The sequence below is a fragment of the Erpetoichthys calabaricus genome, chromosome 6 (assembly GCF_900747795.2).
Source record: "Erpetoichthys calabaricus chromosome 6, fErpCal1.3, whole genome shotgun sequence".
Classification (NCBI taxonomy): Eukaryota; Metazoa; Chordata; class Cladistia; order Polypteriformes; family Polypteridae; genus Erpetoichthys; species Erpetoichthys calabaricus.
The window spans coordinates 175,401,047-175,424,912 of NC_041399.2; the positions used below are offsets into that span (position 1 = coordinate 175,401,047).

At 38.0% G+C, this 23,866-nt stretch overlaps 1 protein-coding gene across 2 annotated transcripts in view; it reads left to right on the plus strand.

Annotated features, from left to right (window-relative positions):
• The first annotated feature begins 4,097 nt into the window (after positions 1 to 4,097).
• The window catches only part of larp4b (La ribonucleoprotein 4B), a 146,257-nt gene continuing 126,488 nt past the window's right edge, over positions 4,098 to 23,866 (plus strand). For both annotated transcript variants that reach the window (XM_051929038.1, XM_028804127.2), the window contains exon 1: positions 4,098 to 4,611. The gene's annotated coding sequence lies outside the window, so the exon portion shown is untranslated. The remainder of the gene's footprint in view (positions 4,612 to 23,866) is intronic.

Below are 23,866 nucleotides of genomic sequence, written 5' to 3' on the forward strand. Positions count from 1 at the left end.
AAAACCGGTGGTGTCATGAATTGTCTCGCTGTCAGTATCGGATCTGCAGTTGAAAAAAGAGGAGAAACATTACGCGACAGCAACAACCCTCATTCAGGGATAAAACTACACTCAAATGTGCCCTGAGATTGTTTCCCAATTACACATGTATGAAAGCTGAAACAAAATTTTCATCATCTAAGCATTGTGCAGAAGCAATTAAAAGGCAAATAAAATGTAAGATTATGAGGTTGCTTGAAAGGGGTGTGTGGTGCTCCCAATATTTTTGCAAAAGGACATAGGTCCAAATCTTTAGAGTCCTGGTGCTTCCTGTTTTTCTATATGGTTGCAAGACATGGACATTACCCAGTGACCTGAGACGAAGACTAGACTCCTTCGGAACTGTGTCTCCTCGGAGTATCCTTGGGTATTGGTGGTTTGACTTTGTGTCAAACAAGCGGTTGCTCACTGAGTCCTGAATGAGGCACATTACCTGCATTGTGAGAGAGCATCAGTTATGGCACTGCAGCCATGTGGTGCAATTTGTCGAGGGTGATCTGGCTCATAGGAACCTCATTGTTGAGGACCTGAACCGATGGACCAGAACAAGGGGATGCCCACGTAAGTTTTCATCCATGGTCATTTCTGGGGAGTGGGACAGGACCGGGTGTCTACCCGGGGGGTATGCCAACTGTCACCCTGAGCTGTTTCGTCATGTGTTGGGTGCAGCAACAAGCTGTACCAGTGCATGCTCCACAGCCTGACCTCAAACTTGCTTATAAAGTTCTCAGAGTCTAATTTACCAGAACTGAATTATTACAAAGAGTGACATAAGCTACTAATGACTTATTATTGTCCTCAATTATTTTTTGATTCTTTTCATTTGAAACATATGCTTCTTTTATTTAAAAATACACAAGGTGCAACGGAGTTGGCTTCTAGCATTTCTGTTCTAGGATCTTTGTTTTTTTATTTGAACCATGATAGAACAAGATGGAGAAGTTAACCTCCAGGGAGGAATACTTAAAAAGGCTGGGTAAGTTCAAATATTTCAGATAAACAATAACAGAGAATGGAGACTGAGATCTACAAATGAACCATAGAGTCCAATCAGGTTGGAAAAACTGAAAAAAAAGTTATCAGGAGTGCTATGTGACCGAAGGATTAGTGCAATAGTGAAGGGTTAAATGTACAAAACAGTGGTCAGACCAGCATTGTTGTATAGGACAGACACCTACACAGTTAAAAGGTGCATAAAAGGAAACTGGATGCTACAGAAATGGGGACTGATGTGTGGAGTAACAAAGCTCACTAAGATCAGGAATGACAGATTCAGAATTACAGTTAAAAATGGTTAACTCTCAAAGAAAATATAGCAATGAAGGTTAAAATGGTATAGACATGTCATGGGAAGAGAGGCAAACAATGTGAGGAGAACTATCATGAATATGGATGTTTTGGGACAGAGGAGAAGAATCATGGATATGGAGGAGTCAGGATGGATGAGATGTGAACGACCAAAGAGAAAGTAGAGATCTAAGGGAGGAAGGGGTGTCAAGCAAGGAAGTGTACAACACATGAGAGTGAAGGAGGCTGGTCCAATATAGAAACCCCATGTGAAAGTGGGAAAAGCTTTAGAAGAAGAAGAACAACAACAACAAGTGAACTAAGATAAGAAAGTGCAGTCACTTGATGGCAAAAGAATACACAAACCACACAAGACCTTTCTAAAACATGCTGTTTACCATTTTTCATTGAGCATACTGAGGTCTGATACTAACTTATGTGACAGAAAGGTCCATTGATCCATGTGAATGGATCAACTTGTAAAGGGCTCACCAACACCTGAGGTTGACTGTGTAATAGTTATTTACAAATCACAAGGTTTTGTTTTGTGCTTTTGCTTAGGTGTGCCTTAATAATTTTATTTTATTTTGTAACATTTTCCTTTCTTGTTGCATTTGAATTAAGTATCTGAAGAGCTGTTTGAAATACATAATAAAGAATTATTTAATTTCTTCTTTATTTACTAATTGTCCTAACGTTATTGTGAATATAAAAAATAGTATTTGTACATTTGTACAAGTAATGCAAGAAAAAAACCAAACACTAAATTAAAAAATAACCTGGCAGAACCCAAAACACAGGCGAGAGTATAGCGTATCTAATACACCAGTTTATGCAGACATTGATGTGTATAAGTTCCACAAATAATCTGAACAGTTTTATCATTTAGAACAGTTTACATTTTTTTCCATACTTTTTCATTGCATCAATATTAAATTAGTAATACAATTAAAATGGTTACATAGTATACAAACATTAAAAATAAAGAATAATTTACATACAAGAGTGATAACATCTAAACCATTAAGTAGAAGGATTCAGAGAATTTACCATTACAACTGTTGTGAAAAGAACTGAGAATCATTTTCATTTTTAATGCCTTTATATTTTCACTAGTTTTTTGCTATTTCTAAGATTTTAATGTCCATGCAGAAAATTGCAGTAGAATGTCTAATATTCTGAAATTTAGACTTTTGTATATAGTACTAAGTAATTAAAGCACATGTACTATATTTTCTTTCACTTAATATTCAGCATTATAAACAAAGAAAACAACTATATTTTAACAGACTGGGGGAGATTGTTTGGCCATTCTAGAAAGTAGTACAAAACTATTAGAATAGGTGCAGAAATAAAAAAGTGTGTGAAGGAGAGATTAATCTTCTGTACAGCAACTACACTTTGGGGATATATTAATATTATACTTACAAATTAACTGATTAGTTGGGTAAAATGTATTAATGAATTTCAAGTGGGTTGTCCATTTGGTCTGGTATAATACACACCCAATCCTTTCCCCTTGCAGTGGGCTTTTCCTCTTCAGATACTCTAGGTCTGCCTGTTTTTGCTGCTTCCTATTGGTGTCACTTGTCAAACTGACAACTCTTATAGTTGAAGTGTTTTGCTGGGAAAATGCGGCAGTGGTTGAGACTGCATTGGCCTGGTTTAATGACTCTAGCCTAGTCATGTCTGGCTTTGGTTTCTGGATGTGTGCCACAATTAATCATTATTTACACTCATCTATTGCCCACCACACAGTTATCAGTCATTAGCATTACAGCTAAAAAACTAATTCATGTGGCCTAAGCGGGTACATGGAAGGTCCTACCATACTGCTGATGCTGGTGTATAACATCAGAAAAAAGAACAGGCCAATAAGGCCAATTTTTGCATGTTTAGAACCTTATTATCATTTTTGATTTTTTTACACTTCTAAATGGTTTGAATATTTGTTAAATTTTCTTCCTTATTCTAAAAACTATTTGATCACACAGAAACACTTGTCAGGTATATATTAAATATTGTCTTTAATCCTTTTAACAATTTAAAGATTATGAAATATAATATATAAACCCTTCCTCTATGGTCATAGTTCCATAGTTGAAGACTGAACGGGTCTCTTTCACAAATTGACTTGTGTTTATATAATTGTGAAAAGTGTTCATCTCCTGAGAGTTTAAGTAGGGTATAGGGGATTTTATTATCATTTGAACCAGTTTTAGTGTGTTTGCAAAAAAAAAAAAAATAACCAAGTTTCTGTCCATCTCGTTTACGGCATGAATAGATAACCTATCATCTGTGGATCTGCATACTTCATTGCTTAAGTAACTGAATCCTAGTTGTTCCACAAATTTCAGCTATATTTGTGTTGAAGACAGTTAAAGTGTCACATTTACTTGTGTTAATTTTCAAGGCTGATGAATCAGAAAACAAACCCCAGTATCAGTTTTAAATGTTTCACTAGCTGTCCGTTTATGCTAACGTGCACCCTTTTCATTTTCCCGTTTACAAAAAAATCAGAAAACAAACGGGAAGATTAAATATCGCGTCCAAAATGGTTGTTTCCCTTTCTGCCAGGCTTACTCATACAAGTGCCAGACTTCACGTGTGTATAACGTCGATGTCTCAAACAGCTGAATTCATTTAAACATACACTAACAGATAAAAATATCACCCGCTCTTGTGCGTAGTGAGCGAATTCTCCTATAATGACAAGTCTGTGTCGTATACAGTCACGTGCTACGCTCACACCAATTAGCAAGTCAGTTAGGCGAGGAGGAGGCGGGACTTCCTGGTGCTGGAGTTGTGGATGTGAAGGTACCCTGGTGCTGCTCACCCCTCTCCGAATGGGGAGAGAGATTTGTGTCATTTTGTATTCTTCTTTCACTGTGGATTTTATTAGACCTACACTGGTCACATTTTGGACCACCACCAGAAAGAGGGAAACAGCAGAAAAGAGGTTGATATTTAATTAATACCTCTCTATGCTTCTCAACCACCATCTTTTTTAGAACGCAAGAGGACAGAAAACAGGAACGACTATATCGGTCCCTAAGGAAGAAGGCAAGAAGCCCAGTCGAAGCTTTCGTCTTTCGGCGTTTTTTGTGCCTGGAGGTGTTTTTATTTGAATGCCAAACTATTACAGGTGTGCCATAGGTTAACTGTGACGACCCCCGGCTTTAATCTTCGTTTAATTCTACTTTTTGGAAACCGACTGTTTGCCGAACTTGTTCTTTTCATTTGGAAAGCGAAGCATCACGAAGCGCAGTGGCCCGCCGTCGACAGGTAAGCACGCCCTTCTGCTACCCAGCATAAGGCCGCTCTCGGTCTCCCCCAAGTTGCTTCACCATGCAACAAGCAAAGTATGATCGAATCTTTCAGACGCGATGTTCAGCGTCCCGGGGCTTAAACGCCGCATACATTTACTGCCTTTAAAAGTACCGCTGCGTCTCGATGACTCCACTTTGCTTCTTATTTCTTATTATTTAACGTTTGTCATTTTGACGTAGAAGGGGCAAGCGGAAGAGGAACTACGGAGGAGATGGAAGAAGGGGGCGGGGTGGCCTATAAAATATTGTAGCTGTTAATTACATAGAAAAACTGAGATCTGTAGGTTGTTTTTATTATTATTTTTGTATTTAAAAACCACATAGAAGTAATGTGTGGCCGGTGTTGGGGGTACGCGGGATATGATAGAGGGGGAGGGGTGCACATAATCATGGAAGTCGCCATCTTTCATGGGATGCTGAGCTGAACGTTGATCTTAAGTACTGCTGAAAATCACTTTTTTTTTCTTTCAGTGGATTTGATAACTGCGTTTCACCTGTATATTGTATTTTGCATAGTGTTCTTATCAGCGTGTTGTCGCTAACTGTTCACTCCAACATTCAACTTGGCAGTAAATGAGTTAATCCATCTGCTTTTTGGTAAACGGACCACTGTATAGTTTAATGCCAAGCATCACGGTCAATTAATATTTCAGTTTTAATGGATGCAACATTATTTTCAACACATTCTGCATCTGCTGCTGTTCCGCCTGTATTTTTTGTGACAGTGATGTTTAATTTATAGATCGTGTGATACATCTGCAGTACTGATTCACCTAGTCAAATGTTCTCATTTTCCTGAACACAGAGAAAATTCGCGTTTTTGTTATTCGTAACAACATACGCACACCTGCAATAATTATGACGATGTCTCAAGTACGTCTGACATATTGCACCTTGTGATTTCGTAGAGGTAATCGCATCTAGCTCAACAGAATTTTTTTTTTCAGACTGTTCTCTCTTAGTACAGTACTTCCAAAAACTTCTAGAATGTAGGCCTGTATTGAAGAAGTTCACATATCGACCATCGAAAGTATCTTGACAGGAAATGTCTGGCCTGGAAACGGCACGCAGCAGGACCGCAGGGCTCTGCAGAGAGCGGTGCGGTCGACTGAACGCATCACTGGGTGTTCACTCTGTAACTTCCAACCAGGATATCTACTCCAAGGAATGTTGGACTCGGCCAAAGAAAATGAAGAGGGTACCAGCCTTCCCAGCGACGGTCCTCTCTCTCTGCTGCGATTTAGGGAATCCGTGTCGCTGCCTGAAACTCCGTTCAGAGAGAGACAGATGATGAACTTCTTTCCTACATATTTTTATAATTGTAATACATACAATTGCTGTCATTTAACGTAATGATTTTTATTTTCAAAGTCGTGCATTGTTTGTTTTCCTTTTATGTTCCACTTAATGTACGTTATCGGAATTTAGCAATGTTTTTCACTGCAATATAGTATTTCTATGTTACAAAAATGTATTTTAAAGTATGGATAACAAGACAACCTTGCTTTGCCGTCTCTTAACACTTATCGATTGCACTGCAAAGTGTTGCATAATGTGCAGAAGTCCCCAACAAGACTACACACACCCAGTTAACCACTTGATTGCCCCGATTCTTTAAATAAATCTGGAAGCCTATAATTATAGCCACCTTTTCAATGTCCCTAACGAGATATTCTCATTGAGGTGTGGTAGCTGGCTTACTAGTGATTTTTCTTCAATGTTCCCACCTGGTAAGTTGTTTGCCGTTTCTTAAGCTGCATTTAGTTTTTTGTAATAAAAAATTCATAACAGGAGTATATACATTAAAGCAAAGTTAACCATCTCAGCTGTCCTTCAATTTCCTAATCTGGCAAATGCCATATTTATTTTATTTAGCTTTCTGCAATGGAGATTTTGTTAGCTCAAAGTAAAACTGATCCTTTTAAATGATAGATTTTTTTCCCCTTTACATGTAATGTTACATCAGAAGTAGCACAGAGTTAGTATTTCTTTGACCCAAAGCTGTGTCAGCCACTTGCAGTCCCGCACTGCGTCCTTAGTGATCCTATAATACTGAAGGTAATGCTCAGCATTGTGTGGTAGGTTAGTTGTGCTGACATTGCTGTGTGGGACATTCCTTAACAGCTGATACTATAGAAACATTGGTTCAATAAATACATACAGTATGTAAGTAAATCCATGAAAGTATGTATCATAGTTTTATCATAAGAAATCATGTGTGTTTCCTTAATGCAAATTCAGAAATAACTGTTCATGTCTTCTTTTTAATCTAAATTTAAAATTGACAATGACTGTTATTGTTGTATGCTTTTGAGGTAAACAATATGTGTTCACTGTTTCACAGTCCTGGCAATGTAAAATGTAATGCAGCAGAGGGTTTGGCTTGTTTTTACAGTTGTAATGGCCCAAGTTCCAGCAGACACTGTAAAAATGGTGCTGGGATGAAATCATTTTAGTACAGGAAAATCCATCAAATAACCCCTATGTTAATGTACTGCTCCATCCAGAAATATATTTTTGTACCTTATTTTACCCCTTGTAGTTTGTAGTAATGGCTCAGAATATAAATTTAATCTCATATAACAAAGGTTCTAAATGAATGGGAACTAGTGGGGACAAGCACTGTTGAGCAGCAAATGTTGTTAAGAACATCAATTGAAAAAAGAAAAAAAACGTATGTGACTTGTGTCGTATAATCCACGTGTCTTTTATCCATTTGCATTTTCAAAACGTGAAAATACATGCATTTTTTTGCTAAAATACTTTTAATACTTACTTGTGGAAAACTTAGAGTAAAAGATAAACCAGAAAGGCACATTCCCATAAAACTGTGCATTTGATTTGAAGTTTTTGTCTTTCTCATCATTCAGTGATCAAGAATTTTGTCTTTAATTTTTGTTCTTTCTCCATGACAAAATATTATATTTCCTTGGCCACTTGTATAAATTATATGGGGTAAGTATAATGTACTTTCAGCCTGCTTATTTTAGTTCATGGTCACGGGGAGCCTGTACCTATCCTGACAGCAATGGTAACAAGATAGGTTCTACCTCTGGATTAGGCACCATTCCAGTGAAGATCTCAGTCTGATAATCATACAGACAGACACTACACTTAGTTGTTGTACATTCTGAAACTGGTGATTCCAAGTGTAAAATTAAAACTTAGGGTGCTGGATGTGTGAGGCAGTAATAGTTATGTTTATGAAACCCACTTATGAATAGAATCTAATCTTCTGTAAAGTTTATTTTTGCATTACATTTACATTAAGTATTTAGAACTAAGGTGCTTTTATACCACCATACTTTTACATTTTAAGCAATTGTTAATTGACTTCAAAATTGAGTCAAATATGATGTATGCCAGAATGGGGAAAAATAAGAATAGTTATTAGACTAGTGTGGAAAGTTGAGTAAGAACGTGTTAATTTGTTGTAATGCAAATAACTTTGTGTTTACTTTAAATACTCGTTTTTCTTCTATATCAATGGCAAAGTCTGAGTGGTTTTAATCCTGCTTGACTTGCAAGACTGAATTGTGAATGTGCTTCACTTTTGGCATTGATAGTTGTAGTTTAGATTGTCTTAATTTCTGGACCACCTTTTGGCGAAAAATAGGAAAAAATGTTTTTATTTAGTCTCTACCTGTAAGTGCTGATCAGTCTCTCACATTGTTCTAGTGGAATTTTGGTCTAATACTGTTAATTGTGAGTTCTCTTCCTTAATGTACCTTAATGTATGTGAAAAAGTATTTGCCCCCTTCCTGATTTATTTATTTTTTTGCATGTTTGTCACACTTAAATGCTTCAGATCATCAAACAAATTTAAATATTAGACAAAGATAACCCGAGTAAACACAAAATGCAGTTTTTAAGTGATGATTTTGCTTAAGGAAAAAAAAATATCCAAACTTATATGACCCTATGTGAAAAAGAAATTGCCCCCTAAACCTAATAACTGGTTGTGCCACCCTTAGCAGCAGCAACTGCAATCAAACGTTCACGATAACTGGCAATGAGTCTTTCACATCACTGTGGAGGAATTTTGTCCCACTCTTCTTTGCAGGATTGTTTTAATTCAGCCACATTAGAGGGTTTCCGAGCATGAACTGCTTTTTTTAAGGCCATGCCACAGCATCTCAATTGGATTCAAGTCCGGACTTTGACTAGGCCACCCCAAAAACCTTCGTTTTGTTTTTTTTTTTTTTTTAAGCCATTCAGAGGTGGACTTGCTGGTGTGTTTTGGATCATGGTCCTGCTGCAGAACCCAAGTGTGCTTCACCCCTAACTGATGGCCCAACATTCTCCTTCAGGATTTTTGGTAGAGAGTAGAATTCATGGTTCCATCAATCACAGCAAGTCGTCCAGGTCCTAAAGCAGCCCCAGACCATAACACTACCACCACCATGTTTGACCGTTGGTATGATGATCTTTTTCTAAAATATTGTGTTACTTTTACGCCAGATGTAATAGGACACACACCTTCCAAAAAGTTCAACTTTTGTTTTGTCAGTCCACAGAATATTTTCCCAAAAGTCTTGGGGATTATCAAAGTGTTTTCTGGCAAAAATGAGACAAGCTTTTATGTTCTTTTTGGTCAGCAGTGGTTTTCGCCTTGGAACTCTGCCATGCATGCCATTTTTGCCCAGTCTTTTCCTTATGGTTGAGTCATGAACACTAACCTTAACTGCGGCAAGTGAGGCTTGCAGTTCTTTAGATGTTGTTCTGGGTTCTTTTATGACCTCTTGGATGAGTCATCGCTGTGCTCTTGGGCTAATTTCTGAAGGCTGGCCACTCCTGGGAAGGTTCACCACTGTTTATTTTCTCCATTTGTGGATAATGGCTCTCACCGTGGTTCGCTGGATTCCCAAAGCTTTAGAAATGGCTTTGTTACCTTGTCCAGACTGATAGATGTCAATTACTTTGTTTCTCATCTTTTCCTGAATTTGTTTAAATTGCGACATTATGTCTTCCTATTTTGACCTACTTCACTTTGTCTGACAGGCTCTATTTAAGGTCTTACAGTAATTAGGCCTGGGCGTGGCTAGTGAAATTGAACTCCGCTTTCCAGAAAATGTGATTAACCACAGTTACTTCATAAAATCATAACTTAAAAACTACATTTTGTGTTTACTTGGATTATCTTTGTCTAATGTTTAAATTTTTTGATGATCTGAAACATTTAAGTGTGACAAACATGCAAAAAATAAGAAATCAAGAAGGGGGTAAATACTTTTTTACAGTACTGTATTCTGGAGCAATATTTGATTAATAGATGAGTCAGAAATTAAACCTTTTGGAGCTAAAATGCTCCATTGTGTCTGAAAATGTCTGTATACAGTAGAAATGGAAACATCTCTGCTATAAAGCATGGCAGTGTTAGTGTCGTGGATTACCTCCTAAACAGCCTAACATTGTTTTTGGAATCATGCCGTGTTAGAAGAGTATGTTTGTCTTCGTTCTGGAGCTGAAGAGCTTGTATGTCATGAAGTAGATCATGTTAGCATTGAACATCTTTGTACAGCAAAAAAGAAGACCTGCCCTACCAGTCAAAAGTTTTAGAACACCTCAGTTTTTTTAGTTTATCTTCAAATTTAATTAGTTGAAATGGAATGAAAAGGTAAGCAGTAAACTGTCAGAGGTTTAAATTTAAAGTTTAGGTTAGCAAAAATTTAAAAAAGGAAATATCAGAATATTACAATTGGGCCTTGTTCAGGAACAACTTATAGGTTCAAGTCTACAGATGTTCTGTAGCAATTAAAGTAAATAATGCCTTGCATGTTGACGCAAACAATTTGTACAGGTGTCCGAACTTATGTTGATTACTTAAAAACCCTCTTTCCGTCTTGAAGCAGAGCTGGAACAGACTGTTATTACACCTTCTGAAGTACCATGTGGACAATATTCCAGTGATAATGGCAAGAAAACTACAATTAACATACAGCTGGTATTTCAAGGTCCTGATTTATCCTTTAAGGAATGGGTTTCTTATTGCCACTCACCCTTGCAAACCTGCAGCAGAAATTCTTCTGTACCATTTTTCACTTGTAATTCACATAAACTGAAAATAATTTTTCATTTTATTTTTAATAGCTGGGGAAAGGAAAATTATGATTAATAACTATGCTGCTTTTTACTCCTAGGGTTCACAAGATGTAATGTTCTGACCCTTCTCCCTTTTATAAACTATGTGAATGTACTAAATATTATGTTGTAGAAATTTAAGTATTTCCTTTACCATTATTTAGTACACATCCTTATTAAAAGGAACTTAGATATCTAAATTGAGTATTTGCTTTTATCAGAAGATTACTAAGTTAACAAACCATATTGAGTGAAATATTAAAATAAGCAGAAATCACAAAATTCCTTGTCTAGGAAAAATGGAAACATTGGACAGTAGAATGTGTTGCACAATTTCTGACTATATACTTTGATGCTGTCACCATTTAATTAATTCCTAGTAATAAAAATTTCTGACTATATACTTTGATGCTGTCACCATTTAATTAATTCCTAGTAATAAAACTTAGATTGGTTTCATAACTTTTGATAAGTATTTTGTTTAACGTTTGTGCTAATAGTAAATTTCAGTTGATGATCTGATAACATTCAATATTAAAGTATTTAAAGAATTTTGGTGGTGCAAATACTTTTTCATTACACTACAGCTTTTGTTATCTAGGACACAGGAATTTCATTAAAGAAGTTACACTACAATATAGAATTTTAGCTAATGCAACATGGGACCCTCTTAATCCACTTCATAGTCATGTGGGGCTAGAATGTATCCCAGGCATTAGGTGTAGTGGTAAAAACTAATCCTGAATGAAGTGCCAGTCCGTTGCAGGGACTACTCCTACTGCATATTCAACCACACACACTGGACTAATTTAGAATTTTCCTTCACCCTAACGTGAGTGTCTTTTATTTTGTGAGGATAACTCATTCAGATGCAGGAAAAGTATGCAGACACCCACACATAAAATCAGACTAAAGGATGCAAACTCCACACACAAGTTATGCATGCAGTTCATTGATAGTCGCCACAGAGAGTTGCATTTGTGCACATTCACCACATAGTGGCCATTAAAATACAGGATTGTTTAAGGTACAGTTGACCCATTCAGGCATGATAGAATGATGTACTTTGTTAACTCATAGAAATACATCAGTCTTAACTTTTTTTCTATAAATACAGTTTCACACTTACCAAGACCCAAACACTTGGAAGACATCAGGGTTAGCAAAAGGTAAATGCATGGATGAAGATGAAATATGTTGGCTTCTTTGGCAAGACAAGCCTTGTAAAACTGTTTGCAAATAGATGCTGTATTATTTACAGGTTCAACTTTTTCATTTGCCTTATAAACAAAGTTTTGTCATATTTCGCTTCAAGAGAATTTATGTAACACAGCACAGCTAGAGTGATTACGTTTTCTGCTTTTCACACAGGACATCTTATAAAGAATCAACACATCCAATCAATAAGGCTGCATAAAGCAATTTCAATCAAATTTTCATGTGCTAAGATTGCTGAATTTGGCATAATGCTGGTGTAGCACCATTTTAAATTTTTTTTGTTGGTATACTGAGCCATACTAGTCCAGCATCCACTTATAAAAAATTCAGAGAAATTATATACTCATTCATTTTATGAAACCAAAAAAAGTAAGTTTATCAGCAGTAGTTTGTTCTTTCAATTCAGTGAATACTATACTGGTTCTGTCTTTATTTGCATGAACAATTACCGTGTAGCATTTCCTTAGCAAGTCTGAACGTCACGAATGCAGCTCCACTTGAAATACTGGACAAGTACTTGATAAATGCAACTACCAGGAAAACTTTGAATAATTTTTGCTCATATATACTGTTTAAAAAAAAAAAAAAAAAAGAAATTAAGGGAACACATCAATCACACATTGTATCTCGATGAACAAAATACTTGAGTGGAAAATCTTTACTGAGTAATTGAGAACAAAATTATGCAACAACAGTCAATGGAAACCAAAATCTCCAACTTATTCAGGGGTGGATTCAACATCACACCGAAAAGCAAAAACAGAAATTGAAATCACAGGCTGATTCAACTTGCATGGATTTCATCACAACAAATCACGTGATTCAGTAGTGTATGTGGCCCCAATGTGCCTGTATGCATTCCTGAAAATGGCAGGAGTGTGCCCCTTCGAGGATATGGTTCCCAAGAGCATCAATGACCCACCACGAACTGAGCATGCTGGATGATGTTGCAGGCTGCATAACGTTTACCATGGCATCTCCAGATTCTTTCACATCTGTCATGTGCTCACTGTGAACCTGCTTTTATTTGTGAAGAGAATGGGGTGCCAGTATTAGAGCTGCCAATTGTGGTATTCTCCGGCTGCTGCCAATCAAGCTGCATGGTGTTGGGCTGTGAGCACAGGTCCCACTAGAGAACGTCGGGCCCTTGTTCCACCCTTACAAAGTCTGTTTCTGAAATGTTGATTCCCTTCTATGGCCCTGTCCAGCTCTCCTTGTATTAATGGACTGTCTCCTGGTATCTCCTCCTTACTCTTGAGACCGTTTTGGTCGACATAGCAAACCTTGCGATGGCACATTATGGATATGCTGTCCTGGAGGAGCAGGACTACCTGTGCAGCCTTAATCTGCTGCAGGTATTGCCTTATGCTACCAGTAGTGACAAAAACACTATCAAAACACACAACTAGAAAATTGGGTAAGATAAAGAAAGAGTAATAGTTTATGGCCACCACCTGTAAGACATCCCTTTTTGGGGGTTGTCTTGCTGTTACCTCTCTAGTCCACCTGTTGTCATTTTCATTTGCACCAAAGCAGGTGAAGTTGGTTCACAATCGCTTAATGCTTCCTAATTGGTAGTATTTATCTCTGAAGCTTAATTGACTTGATGTTTGACTGTTATGATTAAGTGTTGCCTTAATTTATTTGAGCAGTTTATTAGATTTCACTGCAGAGTTTGCCATTGTGTTACTCTCCTGTTTATCCCTTCTCCAATATAACCCACTGAAATGCAGTTATTTTTGCCCAGGTTATATGCTTTATACAATGAGTTTGTACAGTTAGGTCCATAAATATTTGGACAGAGACAACTTTTTTCTAATTTTGGTTCTGTACATTACCACAATGAATTTTAAATGAAACAACTCAGATGCAGTTGAAGTGCAGACTTTCAGCTTTAATTCAGTGGGGTGAACAAAACGATTGCATAAAATGTGAGGCAACTAAATCATTTTTTTAACACAATCCCTTCATTTCAGGGGCTCAAAAGTAATTGCACAAATTAAATAACTGGAAATATGTTCATTTCTAATACTTGGTTGAAAACGCTTTGCTGGCAATGACAGTCTGAAGTCTTGAACTCATGGACATCACCAGATGCTGGGTTTCCTCCTTTTTAATGCTCTGCAAGGCCTTTACTGCAGCAGCTTTCAATGGCTGTTTGTTTTTGGGCCTTTCTGTTCAAAGTTTAGTCTTCAACAAGTGAAATGCATGCTCAATTGGGTTAAGATCAGGTGACTGACTTGGCCATTCAAGAATTTTCCACTTCTTTGCTTTAATAAACTCCTGGGTTGCTTTGGCTGTATGTTTTGGGTCATTGTCCATCTGTATCATGAAACGCCACCCAATCAATTTGACTGCATTTAGCTGGGTGTGAGCTGCCGCCTTCAACAGCTTTGTGCCGCGGTGCTTCGCATACTTAAAAGCCAAACAGCCCTATTGATTTGTTTGCTTTTCTCTATCTCTCTGACATGATCTGCTCCTGACGCGCACTCCTTTGAAGAGGAAGATATAGTTTGCATTCTTTTAATTGTGAGACGGAACTGTCATCTCTGTCTTGTCATGGAGCACAGTTTAAACTTTTGAAAAAGAGACAAATGTTTGTTTGCAGTGATTGAATAATGTTCCTGTCTCTCTACAACCTCCTGTGTTTCTGCGCAAATCTGTGACCCAAGCATGACAATATAAAAATAACCATATAAACATATGGTTTCTACTTCGCGGATTTTCTTATTTCTCGGGTGGCTCTGGAACGCAACCCCCGCGATGGAGGAGGGATTACTGTATACGTGATATCTTTTTCATGATGATAGGAATGAAAGCATGTTATTAAACATGGGAACACTGTGGTGCAGTGTTTGTTCATGTCTCACGCAAGAGGCTTGCTGTGCCATGCGCTTCCTTCGATGAAATAATTTATTGCAGCAGTACTGTCTCTTTCAGACGTACTAACCTCCAATTCCTGCCCTTACTTTTCTTTCTCCAAATACCCAATCGGCACACAATCAGCTCTGTAATAGACGTGAAGCCATTTGTAAGCTTAGAATGCCGATTCTTCAAAACTTTCAAGGAACATTGGAATATCTTCGTAGTACATGTTTAATTATTCTATCTGTCTATCCTTCCAGTGTCCCGTCAGCACCAGTATGAATACAGCGCGAGGCAGGAGCTATCCGTGAACTAGCTAGCACTGCGGCACCGTGTCCTCACATGTTTAATTATTAACAATACAGATTATTTAAATGAAGTTAAAGTTTTATCTGTATAATATAATCAACATATTTTGCTGCATTTCATCTTAAAAATGATATCTCATCATATGTAAATACGTGCTTCATAAAGTAGCACAGGTTATGCAATATTATAACTAGTGCAAGTTTACAGTGAGGTAATTGTACTTATAATTACAAACAGTTCTACAAGGAGCACTTGATGGACTGATTGAGTGCGTTTATAGTTCTTGGGATAAAACTTTTTCTAAACCGCGAAGTCCGTACAGGAAAGTCTCTGAAACGTTTTGCCGTGGCTCAGGCAGCATCTGCTTCATGCTGTATATCGATAATTCTCTTTCCAATTAGCTGCTGCTGTGATTCCCCCACTCAGATACAGTGATATAAATACTCCAAGTGGTGCAGTGAGAGTAATATGGAAAAAGATGATCTGCTGTGGCAACACCTAACGGGAGCAGCTGAAAGAAGAAGCAGATGCAGTGAGAGTAACAGTGCTAAAACAGTTATGGTATTTGGAATACTATGGCTATTCCCTAGCCCATTATATTGCTGCAGGATAATTACAATCAGATGCATTACACTAATAAACAATATGCAGTTAGTTTCAGTGTATTTATAAAGCCGCGTCAGGAATGTGGGTCTAAGAAAGAAAGGGTGACCACACAGGAACAGTAGCACTGCTTTGACGCTGGGTGCCACCAGTCTGCAAAACCGAGCGGAGAAATTGTGTACGTCAAGGTATGAGTTACCGTGGAAATGTGCATGGCTTTACGCCAAGTTTAGGTTTTATACATCACGATTTGAGCGTGGAAACATTCGTACTCAACATTTCTGTGCGTACGCTAGTGCTGGGCGGTATACCGGTTCATACCGAAAACCGTTTTTTATTTTTTTTATGATATGGATTTTTCTTGTACCGCAACACCGGTTTAAATTGCCTAAACGACGTTCGGAACGTGGTGCAGCGGGAAACTGTTCAAGTGGGGACCTTTTTCACTGCTATACCGCTAAACACAGATTTGTTGCACTAGGGCTCTTTTTCACTGCTACACCACCAAATAGTGGGCGGTAGCATAGGTATGCCGTGCGGTGAAAATGGACAGAGAGCATTCCAAAACTGAACTAAAAGTAAAGTTGAACATGTGATGAACAGAAGAACTTTTGCCGAAAAAAAGGAGTCCCATCCGTCGCCTGGAGATACTTTAGTTTTAAAAGGTCAGATGTGTAAATACTGTTTCTATACTACTGGATAATACTGCAAGCCAAGTTGTACTTGTTTTTGTACTTGCTAGTGTATGTTTTGCTTGTATTCATTCTGCGATGTGCTATCGACTCGGTCAGAGATGGGCACAACTCTGAATGGATGGCATAATTAAACATGAATAACGAAGATATTTTTAAAGTTCTGAACACTCCGTTGGCTAAGTTAATAACTAGTTTTAATTTCACAAAGACGTTTATCGTGTGGTGATTGGTAATTATCGTGTGGTTTTGGTAGAGAGCAGGAATATCATGAAGTGAATGGATTCTGTGCGGTGATTGCTGCAGGCGCCTGCTCTTAGTGCTGAGGAAGTCAGTTTAAGAAGCGTAGTGATTAACGACTGGGTCGGTGAACACTTAACACAAAGTATTTGATGTACTGCATTAACTTGTGACCGGGTTTGAGAAAATCTAGTAAATTAAACATTGATTTTAGGATGAAGTTTAGTTTACAACATTCTACTTTAATTATAAAATAAACTGAGAATAAAGTGGAAATGTTGACTTTAATCTTGACATAGTCAACATGTCGAATTTATTCTCGACATATAGTTTGTTTTTTTCTTCCGTGTCCATATTTTTTTTTCTTCACAGTGGCCCTAATGCTCTTCCATAGGGCTATACCACAAACAGCATTATAAATGCAAGTTGCAGTTTTTATTATTTATGTATAATAGCTTAGCTTGAAGCAAGGTCCATATTAATGCAGTTTGCCTAAATGATGGTACAGTTGGTAAGATGTCATCAGCAAGATTGCACTTGTTTTATTTTACTTTAATTTGGTGAATACTGTGTAATGCACCTGGGCTTGAAGCCTTGAAGTAATGGTGCAACTATCAGTAATACTATTATTTATTTTATTGTTATTATTTATTAGTTTAAATATTATGCAGTTTAATGATGGTAAAATTGTTTAAAAAGTCACTTTAACGTGTCAGTGAACAGAGATTGTTAACATTAACAGAAAGTGTAGTTGGTTTACAAAAAATATTTACTATTTATTCCTTTTCTAAGACATGTTCAGTGCAATCCAACTTTTGACAAACACCTCTGGATATTTTACTAAGTCTAAATGCCTCTTTGGATGGTTGAAAATATGTTGTCAAAATCATAGTTTAAGCTTTTGCAAAATTTGTTCAATTAAAGGTTCTATATTTTGACTGCATCTGTCATGCAATGTGATTCCTTCTCTTTAGTGCCACCCCCTTGAAAACTATCACTTTATGGGGCCATGCAAACCTGGATTAATACTTGTGTGCACATTAAAATGTCTTTTTGTACGATGTACAATTCTCATCCATATTACTAACCGAGAATGCTAAACCGGATGGACGCAGGGACATCCGGCCATTGGCCGTAGCCGCAAAAAAGACGTACTGCGCAGGCGCCCCAAGAAATGAGGCGCCGCGAGAGGCGGCCGCGACCACAGAAAAAAGGAGTCAAAGAAATGAGGCCCCGCGACCACAGAAAAAAGGAGTCGGCACAGAAAAAAGGAGTCAAACGCAGGCGACGCACAGTGCCGCACGAAACCCATTGCACACGAAACTAGCACACAAAAAAAAAGAAGCCGCTCGCGCCCACCTGCAAGCCCCCAACACCCCCCACAGGCACCGGACGGGACACACACAAAGAGGAATGATTCAACAAGCCCCTGGCACACAAAAAAAAAAGAACCCAAAAACACCCCACCCACCCTACAAGCAACGGACGGGACACACACAAAGAGGAGGATTCAACAAGCCCCTGGCACACAAAAAGAAAGAAGACGCTCGCGCCTCACCAATCCAAAACCCCCACCTCCCCCCCCTCCCGCTCAGATGCCGAAAAAGCACACAGCGCCGCACGAATCCCATTGCACATGAAACGGGACCCACACAAACAGGAGGATTTAACAAGCTCCTAACGCACCAAAAAAAAGAAGCCGTGACCGCCACGCCAGGCCCATTAGAGACGAGACATGGCATACGAAACGTTCACAACAACGACGAATCAGACCCACAAACACACTAACATCAATAAGAAGTGACACCCAAAGCCCCATTTCTAAAAGAACCGTCCATATTAAACATACGTCATCTCAACACCTTCACACTAGGCAGCATAGGTGGATCTCCTTACAATAAAGCACTATTAACCGTTCAACTGCAGAAAAGGCTCCATATTAACAGTGAGTGCGATCCTCCTTATTACTTATCCATATTTCGCATGCTGAGGAATAAACAAGTCATGAATACACGCTCACGGGTTCAAAACGATTCGGCTCGGATAATGGGACCAAACACACGAACCCGCATGAAACAACAAAATACACGGCGGCGCATCTGCATTACATCCTACAATAGTTCATTTGATTTTGCATCTACCGGAGTAAATATCAGGTCACCAAAAGGCAATGACCCATACTGCTTTCGCGTATGTGGACAAATATTACATCGCATTGGAACAGTGCACCCTGAAACAAATCAAGAACGCAAATATGCACAAATCACGTCGGCACCTACAAAGCGCTTCTGAAACCGCGGAAGAAAAAATGTCTCGGCTCCAAAAACACATGTCACTCCTTATTCCAAATACCAGTCCCAATCACAGAAACATCGGTATCCACTATGACCATGCACAGTAACAATGCACGTGACATCCGTCTTGCCACACTATTAATTATAGATGAATGTACAATGGCATCCAGTCACTTACTCCACACCATTGATAAACTTCTACAAACGTTGATGAATAATAATATTCCCTTTGCGGGAAAAGTACTTTTATTAGGAGGAGATTTTAGACAGTGCTTAACTATTACTCCACTTACAATGCGCTCAGCTATTGTTCAGTCCACCTTAAAATACGCGGACAATTGGCATTGCGTTGATGAATAATAATATTCCCTTTGGAGTAAAGGTACTTTTATTAGGAGTAGATTTTAGACAGTGCTTACCTATTGCTCCACATGCCATGCGCTCAACTATTATTCAGTCCACCTTAAAATACGCGACGACGTCATATAAACAACACGAGACCGAACTACAATACATATACAGGCGCGAGACCTGATTGGTGATAATACGAAGAAACGAACAGTCCGCATAGTAACAGTGAGTTCGATCCTACTTATTACTTATCCATATTCCTAACGATAAAGATCAAACAAGTCATCAATTCACGATCACGGATACAAAACTAGACGGCTCGAGTAACGGGACCACAAACACGAACCCGCATCAAACAAAAAAATTCACCTCGGCGCGCTTCTAAAACCGCGGAACAAAAAATGTTACACGAACAATTGGCTTCGCTTTCTAAAGATACACTTGGTACAAAGCATGCGATTTCCAGATCCCGAATATAACAATTGGTTATTTCAACTAGAACATTGTACACTCACCAATACAGATGGACTTCACCCAGATTACGGAGATATTTGGAACAGTGGTCTCATTAGACCAAATGCCCCTTTTAACACAACGCACTATATTATGTCCAAAAAATATTTATGTTGATCACATTAATAACCAGGTCATTTCATTACTTCCTGGAGAAGCACGGCTCTCTCTGACAAACTTGACTCTGATGACGACAATAAACATCTGAATTTCCCCTTAGAATATTTGAACACTATTAACCCAGCCGGATTACCACAACACAATCTTAGCCTTAAAAACGGAACAATAATCATGCTATTAAGAAACCTTAACACTAAACAGGGTTTATGCAATGGCACACGTTTAGTCGTCAACACCATGACGCACAATGTTATTCAAGCAACAGTTCTTACAGGATCACATGCTAACAATACTGCTCTCATTCCTAGAATTCACCTTACGAGTTCTGACCTACAATTACCTTTTACATTGAAACGCCGACAGTTCCCCATTAAACCTGCATTTGCCATGACCATCAACAAATCACAAGGACAAACCATGGACAAGGTTGGCATCTACCTCTCTGAGCCCGTTTTTGGACATGGACAACTTTATGTTGCCTTCTCACGTGTTCGACGTTCATCTGACGTTAAAGTTAAAGTTATAAATGCTCCATGCCAAGGAAGACTCATTCAAGGACAGGACACCATCTTTACTACTAATGTTGTGTACAAAGAAATATTCCAATAAACCATTACTCTGTGCCAAACACTGTATTTTTTGCTTTCTATATGCATCATCCACACCTGCACACTATTCTATATCTAATTCATACATCTCACTCTTTGTCATTCCCCAACGCCAGGGGTTGGCGAGCGAAGCGAGCAGGGGGCGGAGCCCCCTAGTAACAGTCTAATAGGTTATTCTTAGCCAGTCTACTGCAGTAATTGCAGTGGAAAATGTGGTTAACATCCACTCATGCATGGGGAAAAAAATACCATCTAATACCGTGAAACCGGCAGAATTTAGAAAAATACCGTGATATAGAATTTTGGTCATACCGCCCACCTCTAGCGTACACACCGTTTATACATGAGGCCCCAGGTCTTTTTGCATTGCTGAGTTCACCAGTGCTTGCTTTCTTTCTCAGGATGTACCATACTGTAGATTTTGCCACTCGTAATATTGGACCAATTTCTTTGATGGGTTTTTTCTGTTTTCGCAGCTTAAGGATGGCTTCTTTCACCTTCATGGAGAGCACCTTTGACCGCATGTTGTCTGTTCACAGCAAAATTTTCCACGTGCAAGCACCACGCCTCAGATCAACTCCAGGCCTTTAATCTGCTTAATTGATAATGACATAACGACGGACTTGCCCACACCTGCCCATGAAATAGCCTTTGAGTCAATTGTCCAATTACTTTTGAGCCCCTGAAATGAAGGGATTATGTTAAAATAATGGTTTAGTTGCCTTACATTTTTATGCAATCGTTTTGTTTACCCCATTGAACTAAAGCTGAAAGTCTGCACTTCAACTGCATCTGAGTTGTTTCATTTAAAAATCATTGTGGTAATGTACAGAACCAAAATTAGAAAAAAGTCGTCTCTGTCCAAATATTTATGGACCTAACTGTTTATATAAGAAAAAGTGATTGTGCATGCCAGAAGTACTTCTTTGGTAAAAATTCAAATAAAGTCTCTCTGAAACTTTACTAGTCTTTCTTCAGTAAGTATGCATTTCACATAAATATTTGTTGATTATTAGAAAGGATTCTACCCTGCTCAAAATTCACACTACCTGAGTAAATGTGCAAAGCAGTATGTTGGGCTGTCTGCAAAAACACTGTAAACTTGCTTATTCAAAGTATAAAGACAAAAGGTTTATAATTCTGATCTATACTCCTGTACCTAGCCTTCACCATAGCAATGTGCATAGGCTTTTCTGTTGAAAGCAGTTTATACTTGTGCATTGCCCCATAGGCTTATTCTTGAACATTAGTTAGCAGTTTTAGTACCCTGCAAGAAAAGCAAATGATCCACTAAAATGCAAGCAGTTTTTGTTGTCCAAGATCACCTCTCCTCTTACTACACGTTTTCTTCTGTAGTTGTATATATGTTTGTCCCTCATATTTTTCCACATATTATTCCACTTTTTCATACATTCGCCAGCTTTTTGCCGACATAAGACAAATGTGAACATGTTTCAGGAAATACATAATTACCAAACTGGCCAATCAGTCGTAGGGTTTGCATCGATGTGACATGCTAAGGCACAGCTACGGTGTAGGTTTGATGCAGAAGTATAAATCAGCCTTTGCGCCTTCTGTAAATTTTCCATTTCAAAAAAGTTAAAACTTCAAGTTCAAACTGTGGTGGTGATCGTTAGTAAAATAAACGGACAATTTGTGCTGTAGATGCCAATAACTGAAAGCTGACAACTGTTAGGAATTTGTGTGTCAGAAAATTCCTGTCTTTCATTTACACTAATCTGGTGTTCTTACAGTTGTTTTTTTTTTTTTTTTTTTTAATTTATTCTTAGACCAAGAATCTTATTCTGCAATCATTTTTTAAAAATTAAGCTTACTTTACTAATTTTACAATTTTTGGGCCATTTTTCCTGCCCAGAACTTTGCTTACAGGCTCTACTCTTTTGTGCCTCCCATTCTTGGAACAGTGTCCTATATAGTACCCTCTGATGTTGTGACCTCTTGGTAACCACACAACAAATTAAAAGGCTGTCTTTTAGACCACTTCCTCGTTTGAATTTGTGGATAACAAAACACTTTTTGAAGTTTTGATCATTTCACCTTTTTTTTTTTTTTTAATTTTTTTATTATTGTTTTCTAGCTTTGACTTGTACTTAAGGTGTTTACTGCGATTTTTCTCTTCTGTTTTGGCATTGGTTACCATGTTGTTTGATCTCCTGGTTTTGGCTTTTAATTTGGCCTTTGACATATTCAGATTTCTGGCAACCATCCCTGTCAAAAATGCTGAGATTTAGTGGAAATACAGTATGTCTTACATATCCCAAAAGTTAGTGAAGAATGACAGGATGAAAAGATCATGATCACATGCCAGTGCCCACTGACAAAAAAAGTAATTACTAATGTAAAGCAAGTGTTGTTTCTATTTGTTGGTCATAGATGTAGAAATATTGTTGCAGTTAAAATAGTTAAATCAGTTGTTTAATCAACGTTTAAATCTGTCGATTAATATTGGTTACATTTTCAATACAGTGCCTCTGTAGTAGGTTACACAGACATCTCTTTTATTTAGGTACAAATCGGATGATCTTGTTTTAAGTATTCTTTAGCAATTTGAAAGCCTACTTTAGGCTATATTGAATGTAATATTTTGTTATCAAAGCTATAAATATTCAGTTTAAACATTAAAATGTATTAGAGTATTTTAAGGTCAAAACCAACTTAAGTTATTATAGGTGCTGTGGGCTCCAAGCTCAAGGTAGGACAAATTGGTAGTCCAGATGCTTGGAAGTACTAGCTTTTAATTCCAGACAATCAAACTACAAATTCACAAAGTACAGCGGACTACCAGATGTTCTGCATCTTTGGTCCATGCAGGCTACGAGGGCAGCACAGTAAAAATGACAAAATCTGTGATGACATGCAGTAGGTTTTCAATGTGCACAGTATTGTTTCTAACTATGTGGCAATGCGGGCGTGGTGCATTGTACCCTAAATGGTGAATTTTAAGGAGAGGCTGGTTACATTGGTGCCAAAATGATGAATGAAGGGCTGAATATGATGCAACAGATCATCAAAGTAAAAAAAATAAAAATAAAACCTGCCTTTATTTTTGGTTAATGAATCTGCACACACACTCTCACTAGTGAGCAATATACTGAAATTGTGCAACAAGTCTATAAAGCAAGCAAGAGAAACAATAGCATTCATTAGCTGTAAAGTAACTGGGACAGTAAGGGCAAGAATGCCAAGTTAATCATATCTTCTCATCATTTATTAAAATACAAGTAAACCCCGCGATTCTCTAGCGAATCGGAAATCCTAGAATGGCAATCAGTTTCTGTTCCGTCCGATATGTGGGT